Source organism: Pseudorasbora parva, chromosome 5 (genome assembly GCF_024679245.1).
Source record: "Pseudorasbora parva isolate DD20220531a chromosome 5, ASM2467924v1, whole genome shotgun sequence".
Lineage (NCBI taxonomy): Eukaryota > Metazoa > Chordata > Actinopteri > Cypriniformes > Gobionidae > Pseudorasbora > Pseudorasbora parva.
The window spans coordinates 341,701-356,264 of record NC_090176.1 but is presented as its reverse complement, the minus strand read 5'-3'; the positions used below and the strand labels follow the sequence as shown (position 1 = coordinate 356,264).

The 14,564-nt window shown below is 37.3% G+C and overlaps 1 protein-coding gene across 3 annotated transcripts in view; it reads right to left on the bottom strand.

Annotated features, from left to right (window-relative positions):
- The window catches only part of hycc2 (hyccin PI4KA lipid kinase complex subunit 2), a 64,972-nt gene that overhangs the window by 48,257 nt on the left and 2,151 nt on the right, over positions 1 to 14,564 (bottom strand). Inside the window, exon 1 of one of the 3 annotated variants that reach the window (XM_067442970.1) lies at positions 3,231 to 3,249. The exons of the other annotated variants lie outside the window; for them this stretch is intronic. The gene's annotated coding sequence lies outside the window, so the exon portion shown is untranslated. Of the gene's footprint in view, positions 1 to 3,230; positions 3,250 to 14,564 lie in introns of those variants that run through there. 3 annotated transcript variants of the gene reach the window in all.

Below are 14,564 nucleotides of genomic sequence, written 5' to 3'. Positions count from 1 at the left end.
TCACTAACCCTAACCCATATTAATACTGAATATACCTCGCATATTTAACCCTCACTAACCCTAACCCATATTAATACTGAATATACCTCACATATTTAAACCTCACTAACCCTAACCCATATTAATACTGAATAAACCTAACATATTTAACCCTCACTAACCCTAACCCATATTAATACTGAATATACCTCACATATTTAACCCTCACTAACCCTAACCCATATTAATACTGAATATACCTCACATATTTAACCCTCACTAACCCTAACCCATATTAATACTGAATATACCTCACATATTTAACCCTCACTAACCCTAACCTATATTAATACTGGATATACCTCACATATTTAACCCTCACTAACCCTAACCCATATTAATACTGAATATACCTCACATATTTAACCCTCACTAACCCAACCCATATTAATACTGAATATACCTCACATATTTAACCCTCGCTAACCTTAACCCATATTACTACTGAATATACCTCACATATTTAACCCTCGCTAACCTTAACCCATATTACTACTGAATATACCTCGCATATTTAACCCTCACTAACCCTAACCCATATTAATACTGAATATACCTCACATATTTAACCCTCACTAACCCTAACCCATATTAATACTGAATATACCTCACATATTTAACCCTCACTAACCCTAACCCATATTAATACTGAATAAACCTAACATATTTAACCCTCACTAACCTTAACTCCATATTAATACTGAATATACCTCACATATTTAACCATCACTAACCCTAACCCATATTAATACTGAATATACCTCACATATTTAACCCTCGCTAACCTTAACCCATATTAATACTGAATATACCTCACATATTTAACCCTCACTAACCCTAACCCATATTAATACTGAATATACCTCACATATTTAACCCTCACTAACCCTAACCCATATTAATACTGAATATACCTCACATATTTAACCATCACTAACCCTAACCCATATTAATACTGAATATACCTCACATATTTAACCCTCACTAACCCTAACCCATATTAATACTGAATATACCTCGCATATTTAACCCTCACTAACCCTAACCCATATTAATACTGAATATACCTCGCATATTTAACCCTCACTAACCCTAACCCATATTAATACTGAATATACCTCACATATTTAACCATCACTAACCCTAACCCATATTAATACTGAATATACCTCACATATTTAACCCTCGCTAACCTTAACCCATATTAATACTGAATATACCTCACATATTTAACCCTCACTAACCCTAACCCATATTAATACTGAATATACCTCACATATTTAACCCTCACTAACCCTAACCCATATTAATACTGAATATACCTCACATATTTAACCCTCACTAACCCTAACCTATATTAATACTGGATATACCTCACATATTTAACCCTCACTAACCCTAACCCATATTAATACTGAATATACCTCACATATTTAACCCTCACTAACCCAACCCATATTAATACTGAATATACCTCACATATTTAACCCTCGCTAACCTTAACCCATATTACTACTGAATATACCTCACATATTTAACCCTCGCTAACCTTAACCCATATTACTACTGAATATACCTCGCATATTTAACCCTCACTAACCCTAACCCATATTAATACTGAATATACCTCACATATTTAACCCTCACTAACCCTAACCCATATTAATACTGAATATACCTCACATATTTAACCATCAGTAACCCTAACCCATATTAATACTGAATATACCTCACATATTTAACCCTCACTAACCCTAACCCATATTACTACTGAATATACCTCACATATTTAACCCTCACTAACCCTAACCCATATTAATACTGAATATACCTCGCATATTTAACCCTCACTAACCCTAACCCATATTAATGCTGAATATACCTCACATATTTAACCCTCACTAACCCTAACCCATATTAATACTGAATATACCTCACATATTTAACCCTCACTAACCCTAACCCATATTAATACTGAATATACCTCACATATTTAACCCTCACTAACCCTAACCCATATTAATACTGAATATACCTCACATATTTAACCATCACTAACCCTAACCCATATTAATACTGAATATACCTCACATATTTAACCCTCACTAACCCTAACCCATATTAATACTGAATATACCTCACATATTTAACCCTCGCTAACCTTAACCCATATTAATACTGAATATACCTCACATATTTAACCCTCACTAACCCTAACCCATATTAATACTGAATATACCTCACATATTTAACCCTCACTAACCCTAACCCATATTAATACTGAATATATCATCAATAACCAGAACAACCCATGAGCAGAATGGTAGAAACTCATGTCTTCTTACGTTTGTCTTTAATAATGTCATCATATAACATGATCACAGCTGATATTAACAGACAGAATAACATTAAGCTCTAGTTGTAGTGTCACCTAAACTTCTGGATCTCCTTATAAAGTGATGACCCGCTCTCCTCTGTTTTGGGCTCATTATAGGAGAAGTCTTCTTTACAATCCTGCCTCTGAGCGGATCAATGCTATCTTAAATAGCATTGCTTTGACTTTATTACACTTAAAGGGGCTTTATGGACACCTGGTGGAGGAACTAGGCATTGCAGTGCAGATCCCACACATTAGTTAATTAGTTAAATGATGATTTTTTTTTTTTTCATAATCATACTTAATTAATCATACAAGTTCTGGTGGCTGACGAAATAAATTTTTTTGCCCCACGGTATATTCCACCAGGAGGCCAATAAACATTAATAAAAGCAATTTCTTCCCCATCTAATGATCCCTTTGCACTGAAGAGCGCCCTCTTGTGTCCTTTCATAACCTCTGCAGATTGGAGCGTCACACCTCTCTGACTGAAAATAGATATGCCTCTGCTCCTAAAAGATGAGAAAAACCTGACCAAACTGTGCCCCACACAACACCCCCCCCCCCCCCCCCACACACACACACACACACACACACCGACTCAGGGAATCTGGATTATGTGGAAACTGAAAATAAAATGTGCCATATTATTGTATTCAGGTGTGTTGCTTTATTGTTTGAGCACATGCAGAGTTATTATCAGAAGTGTGGTGTAGCTTCAGTCTGCCTCATCCGCAGTCAATCAGAGCACGCTAACTTCATTAATGCTGCTAATCTACATTATACACACACACACACACACACACAAGCTTACACTGAGATGATAACTTCCTTCCCTCACACAGACTTTAGATCTCTCCCAATGGAGAATCCTCCAATCTAACACTCATCTTTAGCCGTGTGTGCGTGCGTGCGTGCGTGCGTGCGTGTGTGTGTGTGTGTGTGTGTGTGTGTGTGTGTTTGTGTGCTTTCCTCATCAGCTTAAAGAGACAGAACACACACACCAGTGTTAGAGATGTAATGTTTTCCTTTGAGCGCCCCTTCAGGTTGGCCTGAGTATTGCACCTCTCTCTGGCTCTTCAGTTATTTCACCATTATCAGCACAACACTGTGTGTGTTTCAGCTGTAACTGCATTCACTCATGATTCAACGGCAGTGCTGCTGTTTTTAACCCCTTTTCTAATGCTCCAATTCACATGATTGGCTAGATATACAGGTCCTTCTCAAAACATTTGCATATTGTGATAACGTTCATTATTTTCCATAATGTAATGATAAAAATTAAACTTTCATATGTTTTAGATTCATTGCACACCAACTGAAATAAAAGAAAAGTGTTTTTAATACAAAAAAAGTCAACCTTCAAATAATGATGTTCAGTTCTGCACTCAACACTTGGTGGGGAATCCTTTAGCAGAAATGACTGCTTCAGTGCGGCGTGGCATGGAGGCGATCAGCCTGTGGCACTGCTGAGGTGTTCTGGAGGCCCAGGATGCTCGATAGCGGCCTTAAGCTCATCCAGAGTGTTGGGTCTCGCGTCTCAACTTTCTCTTCACAATATCCCACAGATTCTCTATGGGGTTCAGGTCAGGAGAGTTGAGCACAGTAATACCATGGTCAGTAAACCATTTCCCAGTGGTTTTGGCACTGTGAGCACCGTCAGCATCTTGAACAAGCGCATCATAAGCGTTTAGTTCGGATGTCTTGGATCCTGGATTGGTCAGAGACCGCCATTCTTTTTCGGGATGAGGAAGTAGCGAATGTAAAAGCCTGACTTGCTCAGTGTCAGGTGTACAGTTTCCACCGCTCCCTTTTGTAACTGTTTTAAAACCCTCTAAGCGAAGCACGTGACATACGCTGCTTCTCACTAAGGTCTCGACCATGGCGTAAAAGCGCGGGGGTCTGCGAGCGAACTGTAGCGAGTAACCTCGTTTTATAATGTTCAACACCCAATTTGATATTTCGGGAATGACCTGCCAGGCCAGGGCTTGTGAAGCCAGGGGTTGAATTAGAATTGGGGGCTAGTAAAAGGGACCCCGTAGCCCGGGTGCTTGTGCTAGTAACACTGTGGGGATAGTGTTTGTGCACTGTGTAGTGGGCGCATTACATTTGTGGCACGGGACAGCAAGTGCGCTGTGTGGGAAGTATTTGAGTAGGGGTACATACTGTGGGGTGGGCACAGCGCTTTTTTTGTGATTTATTTGGGTCGCCATGAAAACAGTGTTTGTGTGCAGGCGAGCACGTTTGACAACAGGGTCGTTGGATACGAAAACAATGTCGCCAGTCCCCTGATTGCAGACCAAGAGTGATGAGGATGCGGCCGAGGCGGGACCTGACCACCTTCTGTTTATGTTTGGCGGCATGCACTGTGCAGTGGGCGTACGCCTCACACTCGTGGCATGGGTGTGTAACAAAGCTGAAATTAAACAAAAACAAAACAAAAACAAAAATAATCTCCACCCATTTCCGTTTACCAAGTGGTAAAAGTAAATGAGGTAATCGCATAAAAGGGGAATTTGAAACGGAAAAGGAGGGAACTTTTGTTGTAGAGTGGTGGTTGAGATTGTGCTGGAGTGCGAGAGAGGTGAGAACCTTGTAGCCTCAATTCATGTGCGGTGACAAGCAGCCAAGAACTCCGCGTTAAATGGGAGAACTGTTTCGGTGGTGTTCACTTCACGAAAACATAAAAGAAATGTGAAGGTGAGCATTTCCACTTAACTGGGCGACGGCAGGTGACGTTATCCTTCAGCGGACTGAATGCTAGGCCATTGCTGGAGTGCACGCGGGAGGATACAACACACTCCCAAAGTAGTGGTCTCACGCGCTGAGCGTTTTCAACCAGCTGGATTGATGATCGTCTGTTGCAGTTACCGACAAAAGGTCTCGCCATTGCTGAAAGTTGCGGCTTCAGGGCATACACATCAGCTGGTCTTTCCCCGCATCCACCCACATAATTCACCTCAGCACTTTCCACACTTCCCCTTAGTTGTTACTTTCAAAGTAATACGTGAGTAGTGTTTCTCTATTTTCATTTTATTTGTCATCCGCTTTAATTTATTTATTTGTTTGTTGTTGTTTTTTCTTTGACTTCAGTTTGTTTCGCCATTACTTTTCTTTGCCCCAATTTTTACTGAGTTTCTTATGGTGTTTTTGAAATCAGGAATCTGGGACTTTTTGAAATGGAAATTAATGTGAATTCAGTTTGGTACTATGTTTGATGTGTTTATAAGTGAGAATTGTTTATTTTTTTCTTTCTTTCTTTATTTTTTCTTTTGTGAAATACATTTCTTCTAAACCACCCCATATGTCATTTGTGATGTTTATACTGAACTTTATCTTTATCTTCAACTTTATCTTGAGTTGATTTATGTAACTTGTGGTACTTATACTATCTGGGTTATTTGCATTACAAACTATTGACAGGATTGTCTGTCTGGCGCCCAAACTAACTGACCTAAATCTAAATTAACTAATCGTTGATTTTTTTTTTTGTGAATTTATCTATCGGGCTGTCACCATTACAGGTGTGCCATGTGAAAAGTGCTTGGGTGCAGGGATGCAGACTGTAAAGTAGGCACCTTACCTACATAAAAATGCTCCTTCGTTATTATTATTGTAAATAAGGCATAGTGGCGCACACTGTGTAGTGGGCGGCGCGAGCTTACATTTAGAGTGCTCACGGCAAAAGTGGGTGAGCAAGTAAAGCAGGGCTAACCCTTATACTCTGTTCAACATCCATTATGAAAAACTGGGGATGGCCTCCATGGCCTCAGCTTAGAGACGGGCCTCTTGTAATAGGGGCCCGGTCGCCGAGAGACACTGTGGGGACAGCACTTATGTGTAGCGGTGCACCCTTTGTAGTGGGCATGTGCTCTACATTCAGCACTCTATGTGGCTTATGTGCAGGGTCGTTGTAAAACAGAGTTGGTGTACAGACAAGCGTGTTGGACAACAGGCTAGTTGACTGCAATGTTTACATCCCCAGCTGCCTGAACCAAGGAAACTGGGAGAATGTAAAGAAGTCCATGTTAGTAATCCGGCCGCGGCGGGACATGAGAGATTTTGAGGTGCTAATTTAACAGTGCTAAAATGCAGGGGTGCACACTGTGTAGCGGAAACACTGCCTACAGTCATAACAGAGGGGAAAAAATGCAGGCATGCTTCATAACAGGCTCGTTTCTGCAATGTTAAACCTCTCCAGCCGCCTGAATAGAGGGGACTGGGAGAAGTGATAGAGAGTGAAAAAGGCGCAGGGCTTGGCCGCCATTTTACGACACCGTTATGCTCCAGACCGAGAGTGTGTGCTATGACGTAAGTCGGGTAGAGTGTTGGGTCTTGCGTCTCTCAACTTTCTCTTCACAATATTCCACAGATTCTCTATGGGGTTCAGGTCAGGAGAGTTGGCAGGCCAGTTGAGCACAGTAATACCATGGTCAGTAAACCATTTACCAGTGGTTTTGGCACTGTGAGCAGGTGCCAGGTCGTGCTGAAAAACCAAATCTTCATCTCCATAAAGCTTTTCAGCAGATGGAAGCATGAAGGTCTCCAAAATCTCCTGATAGCGAGCTGCATTGACCCTGCCCTTGATAAAACACAGTGGACCAACACCATCAGCTGACATGGCACCCCAGACCATCACTGACTGTGGGGACTTGACACTGGACTTCAGGCATTTGGGCATTTCCTTCTCCCCAGTCTTCCTCCAGACTCTGGCACCTTGATTTCTCAATGACATGCAAAATTTGCTTTCATCCGAAAAATGTACTTTGAACCCCTGAGCACCAGTCCAGTGCTGCTTCTCTGTAGCCCAGAAGTGTCTTGACCTGGGGAATGCGGCACCTGTAGCCCATTTCCTGCTCACGCCTGTGCACGGCGGCTCTGGATGTTTCTACTCCAGACTCAGTCCACTGCTTCCGCAGGTCCCCCAAGGTCTGGAATCGGTCCTTCTCCACAATCTTCCTCAGGGTCCGCTCACCTCTTCTCGTTGGGCAGCGTTTTTTGCCACACTTTTTCCTTCCCACAGACTTCCCACTGAGGTGCCTTGATACAGCACTCTGGGAACAGCCTATTCGTTCAGAAATGTCTTTCTGTGTCTAACCCTCTCGCTTGAGGGTGTCAATGATGGCCTTCTGGACAGCATTCAGGTCGGTAGTCTTACCCATGATTGCGGTTTTGAGTAATGAACCAGGCTGGGAGTTTTTAAAAGCCTCAGGAATCTTTTGCAGGTGTTTAGAGTTCATTAGTTGATTCAGATGATTAGGTTAATAGCTCGTTTAGAGAACCTTTTCATGATATGCAATTTTTTTTAGATTAAAGCAATAAAAGACCTGAAATATTTCAGTTGGTGTGCAATGAATGTAAAATATATGAACGTTTAATTTTTATCATTACATTATGGAAAATAATGAACTTTATCACACTATGCTAATTTTTTGAGAAGGACCTGTATGTAAGAAAAATATTTAAATAAATCATAAAATGGCCCTGATATGTCACTAGACATTAATGAATGATGTTCATTTCAAATACTTATATCACTGACAACTGTAGTCCGGCCAGGATATTATCATTATAAAGTTGTTGTTGCCGCCCTCAACTGATGTTGATGATGACATGTGTTTTGGCCTGAAGCTCCACCTTCCATCGACCAATCAGGAGTCAGTAGTGTTTGGGCATCCGGGTTGCCAGATCTGCTCTAGCTTCCACAGCTGCAGATCTACAAACGTTCTGCTGATCCTGCAGCCAATCTGGCAACCTTGAGGCAGGGGGAGGGGGAGACACCTGCAGTACCACTTTTGGCTACAATCTTATATACACTTCCTTTAAGAATCAAGGTTCATACACTTTTGAACACTTTTATGATGGACAGATGGACTTTTATGATGGATAGATGCACTTTATGATAATAGATGCACTTGTATGATGATAGATGCACTTGTATGATGATAGATGAACTTTTATGATGACAGATGCACTTTTATGATGATAGATGCACTTTTATGATGGATAGATGCACTAATATGATGATAGATGCACTTTTCTGAGGACAGATGCACTTTTATGATGATAGATGCACTATTATGATGGATAGATGCACTATTATGATGATAGATGCACTTTCATGATGGATAGATGCACTTTTATGATGATAGATGCAATTTCATGATGAATAGATGCACTTTTATGATGATAGATGCACTATTATGATGATAGATGCACTTTTATGATGGATAGATGCACTATTATGATGATAGATGCAATTTCATGATGAATAGATGCACTTTTATGATGATAGATGCACTTTTATGATGATAGATGCAATTTCATGATGAATAGATGCACTTTTATGATGATAGATGCACTATTATGATGATAGATGCACTTTTATGATGATAGATGCACTTTTATGATGGACAGATGCACTTTTATGATGATAGATGCACTATTACGATGATAGATGCACTTTTATGATGATATATGCACTTTTATGATGATAGATGCACTTTCATGATGGATAGATGCACTTTTATGATGATAGATGCACTATTATGATGATAGATGCACTTTATGATGATATATGCACTATTATGATGATAGATTCACTATTATGATGGATAGATGCACTTTTATGATGATTAGATGCACTTTTATGATGATTAGATGCACTATTATGATGATAGATGCACTATTATGATGATAGATGCACTTTTATGATGATTAGATGCACTTTCATGATGGACAGATGCACTTTTATGATGGACAGATGCACTTTTATGATGGATAGATGCATTATTATGATGATAGATGCACTTTTATGATGGATAGATGCACTTTTATGATGGATAGATGCACTTTTATGATGATAGATGCACTTTTATAATGGATATATGCACTTTATGATGATAGATGCACTTTTATAATGGATATATGCACTTTATGATGATATATGCACTTTTATGATGATAGATGCACTTTCATGATGGATAGATGCACTTTTATGATGATAGATGCACTATTATGATGATAGATGCACTTTTATGATGGATAGATGCACTATTATGATGATAGATGCACTTTTACGATGGACAGATGCACTTTTATGATGATAGATGCACTTTTATGATGATAGATGCACTATTATGATGATAGATGCACTTTTATGATGATAGATGCACTTTCATGATGGATAGATGCACTTTTATGATGATAGATGCACTATTATGATGACAGATGCACTATTATGATGATAGATGCACTTTATGATGATAGATGCACTTTTATGATGATAGATTCACTATTATGATGGATAGATGCACTTTTATGATGATTAGATGCACTATTATGATGATAGATGCACTATTATGATGATAGATGCACTTTTATGATGATTAGATGCACTTTCATGATGGACAGATGCACTTTTATGATGGAGAGATGCACTTTTATGATGGATAGATGCACTATTATGATGATAGATGGACTTTTATGATGGATAGATGCACTATTATGATGATAGATGCACTTTTATGATGGATATAAGCACTTTATGATGATATATGCACTTTTATGATGATAGATGCACTTTCATGATGGATAGATGCACTTTTATGATGATAGATGCACTTTTATGATAATTAGATGCACTTTTATGATGATAGATGCACTATTATGATGATAGATGCACTTTTATGATGATAGATGCACTTTTATGATGATAGATGCACTTTTATGATGATAGATGCACTATTATGATGATAGATGCACTATTATGATGGATAGATGCACTTTTATGATGATAGATGCACTTTCATGATGGATAGATGCACTTTTATGATGATAGATGCACTTTTATGATGATTAGATGCACTATTATGATGATAGATGCACTATTATGATGGATAGATGCACTTTTATGATGATAAATGCACTATTATGATGGATAGATGCACTATTATGATGATAAATGCACTATTATGATGGATAGATGCACTATTATGATGATAAATGCACTATTATGATGGATAGATGCACTTTTATGATGGATATATGCACTTATGATGATAGATGCACTTTTATGATGATAGATGCACTTTTATAATGGACAGATGCACTTTTATGATGGATAGATGCACTTTTATGATGATAGATGCACTATTATGATGATAGATGCACTTTTATGACGGATAGATGCACTTTTATGATGGATAGATGCACTTATGATGATAGATGCACTTTTATGATGGATAGATGCACTTTTATGATGGATAGATGCACTTTTATGATGGATAGATGCACTTTTATGATGATAGATGCACCATTATGATGATAGATGCACTTTTATGATGGATAGATGCACTTATGATGAAAGATGCACTTTTATGATGGATAGATGCACTTTTATGATGGATAGATGCACTTTTATGATGGATAGATGCACTTTTATGATGGATAAATGCACTTTTATGATGGATAGATGCACTTATGATGATAGATGCACTTTTATGATGGATAGATGCACTTTTATGATGGATAGATGCACTTTTATGATGGATAGATGCACTTTTATGATGATAGATGCACTATTATGATGATAGATGCACTTTTATGATGGATAGATGCACTTTTATGATGATAGATGCACTTTTATGATGACAGATGCACTATTATGATGATAGATGCACTTTTATGATGATAGATGATCTTTTATGATGGATAGATGCACTTTTATGATGGATAGATGCACTTTTATGATGATAGATGCACTTTTAAGATGACAGATGCACTATTATGATGATAGATGCCCTTTTATGATGGATATATGCACTTTTATGATGATAGATGCACTATTATGATGGATAGATGCACTATTATGATGGATAGATGCACTATTATGATGGATATATGCACTTTTATGATGGATAGATGCACTTTTATGATGATAGATTCACTATTATGATGATAGATGCACTTTTATGATTGATATATGCACTTTTATGATGATAGATGCACTATTATGATGATAAATGCACTATGATGGATAGATGCACTATTATGATGATAAATGCACTATTATGATGGATAGATGCACTTTTATGATGGATAGATGCACTTATGATGATAGATGCACTTTTATGATGGATAGATGCACTATTATGATGGATAGATGCACTATTATGATGGATAGATGCACTATTATGATGGATAGATGCACTTTTATGATGGATAGATGCACTTTTATCATGGATAGATGCACTATTATGAGGACAGATGCACTTTTATGATGATAGATTCACTATTATGATGATAGATGCACTTTTATGATTGATATATGCACTTTTATGATGATAGATGCACTATTATGATGATAAATGCACTATGATGGATAGATGCACTATTATGATGATAAATGCACTATTATGATGGATAGATGCACTTTTATGATGGATAGATGCACTTATGATGATAGATGCACTTTTATGATGGATAGATGCACTATTATGATGGATAGATGCACTATTATGATGGATAGATGCACTATTATGATGGATAGATGCACTTTTATGATGGATAGATGCACTTTTATCATGGATAGATGCACTATTATGATGATAGATGCACTTTTATGAGGACAGATGCACTTTTATGATGATAGATGCACTTTTACGATGGACAGATGCACTTTTATGATGGACAGATGCACTATTATGATGATAGATGCACTTTTATGATGATAGATGCACTTTTATGATGATAGATGCACTTTTATGATGGATAGATGCACTTTTGTGATGATAGATGCACTTTTATGATGGATAGATTCACTTTTATGAGGACAGATGCACTTTTATGATGGATAGATGCACTATTATGATGGATAGATGCACTTTTATGATGATAGATGCACTATTATGATGATAGATGCATTATTATGATGGATAGATGCACTATTATGATGGATAGATGCACTTTTATGATGGATAGATGCACTTTTATGATGGATAGATGCACTATTATGATGATAGATGCACTTTTATGATGGATAGATGCACTTTTATGATGGACAGATGCACTTTTATGATGGACAGATGCACTTTTATGATGACAGATGCACTTTTATGATGGACAGATGCACTTTTATGATGATATATGCACTTTTATGATGATAGATGCACTTTTATGATGATAGATGCACTTTCATGATGACAGATGCACTTTTATGATGGATAGATGCACTTTTATGATGGATAGATGCACTATTATGATGATAGATGCACTTTTATGATGGACAGATGCACTTTTATGATGACAGATGCACTTTTATGATGGACAGATGCACTTTTATGATGATATATGCACTTTTATGATGGATAGATGCACTTTTATGATGATAGATGCACTTTCATGATGACAGATGCACTTTTATGATGATAGATGCACTATTATGATGATAGATGCACTTTTATGATGGATAGATGCACTTTTATGATGGACAGATGCACTTTTATGATGACAGATGCACTTTTATGATGACAGATGCACTTTTATGATGGACAGATGCACTTTTATGATGGATAGATGCACTATTATGATGATAGATGCACTTTTATGATGGATAGATGCACTTTTATGATGGATAGATGCACTATTATGATGATAGATGCACTTTTATGATGGATAGATGCACTTTTATGATGGACAGATGCACTTTTATGATGACAGATGCACTTTTATGATGATAGATGCACTATTATGATGATAGATGCACTATTATGATGGATAGATGCACTTTTATGATGGATAGATGCACTATTATGATGATAGATGCACTTTTATGATGGATAGATGCACTTTTATGATGGACAGATGCACTTTTATGATGACAGATGCACTTTTATGATGGACAGATGCACTTTTATGATGACAGATGCACTTTTATGATGACAGATGCACTATTATGATGATAGATGCACTATTATGATGGATAGATGCACTTTTATGATGGATAGATGCACTATTATGATGATAGATGCACTTTTATGATGGATAGATGCACTTTTATGATGGACAGATGCACTTTTATGATGACAGATGCACTTTTATGACGACAGATGCACTTTTATGATGGACAGATGCACTTTTATGATGACAGATGCACTTTTATGATGGACGGATGCACTTTTATGATGGATAGATGCACTATTATGATGATAGATGCACTTTTATGATGATAGATGCACTTTTATGATGGATAGATGCACTTTTATGATGATAGATGCACTTTTATGATGGATAGATGCACTTTTATGATGACAGATGCACTTTTATGATGACAGATGCACTTTTATGATGGACAGATGCACTTTTATGATGGATAGATGCACTTTTATGATGGACAGATGCACTTTTATGATGATAGATGCACTATTATGATGGATAGATGCACTTTTATGATGGATAAATGCACTTTTATGATGGATAGATGCACTTATGATGATAGATGCACTTTTATGATGATAGATGCACTTTTATAATGGACATATGCACTTTTATGATGGATAAATGCACTTTTATGATGGATAGATGCACTTTTATGATGGATAGATGCACTTTTATGATGTTAGATGCACTATTATGATGATAGATGCACTTTTATGATGATAGATGCACTTTTATGATGACAGATGCACTTTTATGATGACAGATGCACTATTATGATGATAGAGGCACTTTTATGATGATAGATGCACTATTATGATGATAGATGCACTTTTATGATGATAGATGCACTTTTATGATGGACAGATGCACTATTATGATGATAGATGCACTTTTATGATTACAGATGCACTATTATGATGATAGATGCACTTTTATGATGACAGATGCACTATTATGATGATAGATGCACTTTTATGATGATAGATGCACTTTTATGATGGACAGATGCACTTTTATGATGATAGATGCACTTTTATAATGGATAGATGCACTATTGTGATGATAGATGCACTATTATGATGATAGATGCACTTTTATGATGGATATATGCACTTTTATGATGATAGATGCACTATTATGATGATAGATGTACTTTTATGATGGATAGATGCACTTTTATGATGATAAATGCACTATTATGATGGATAGA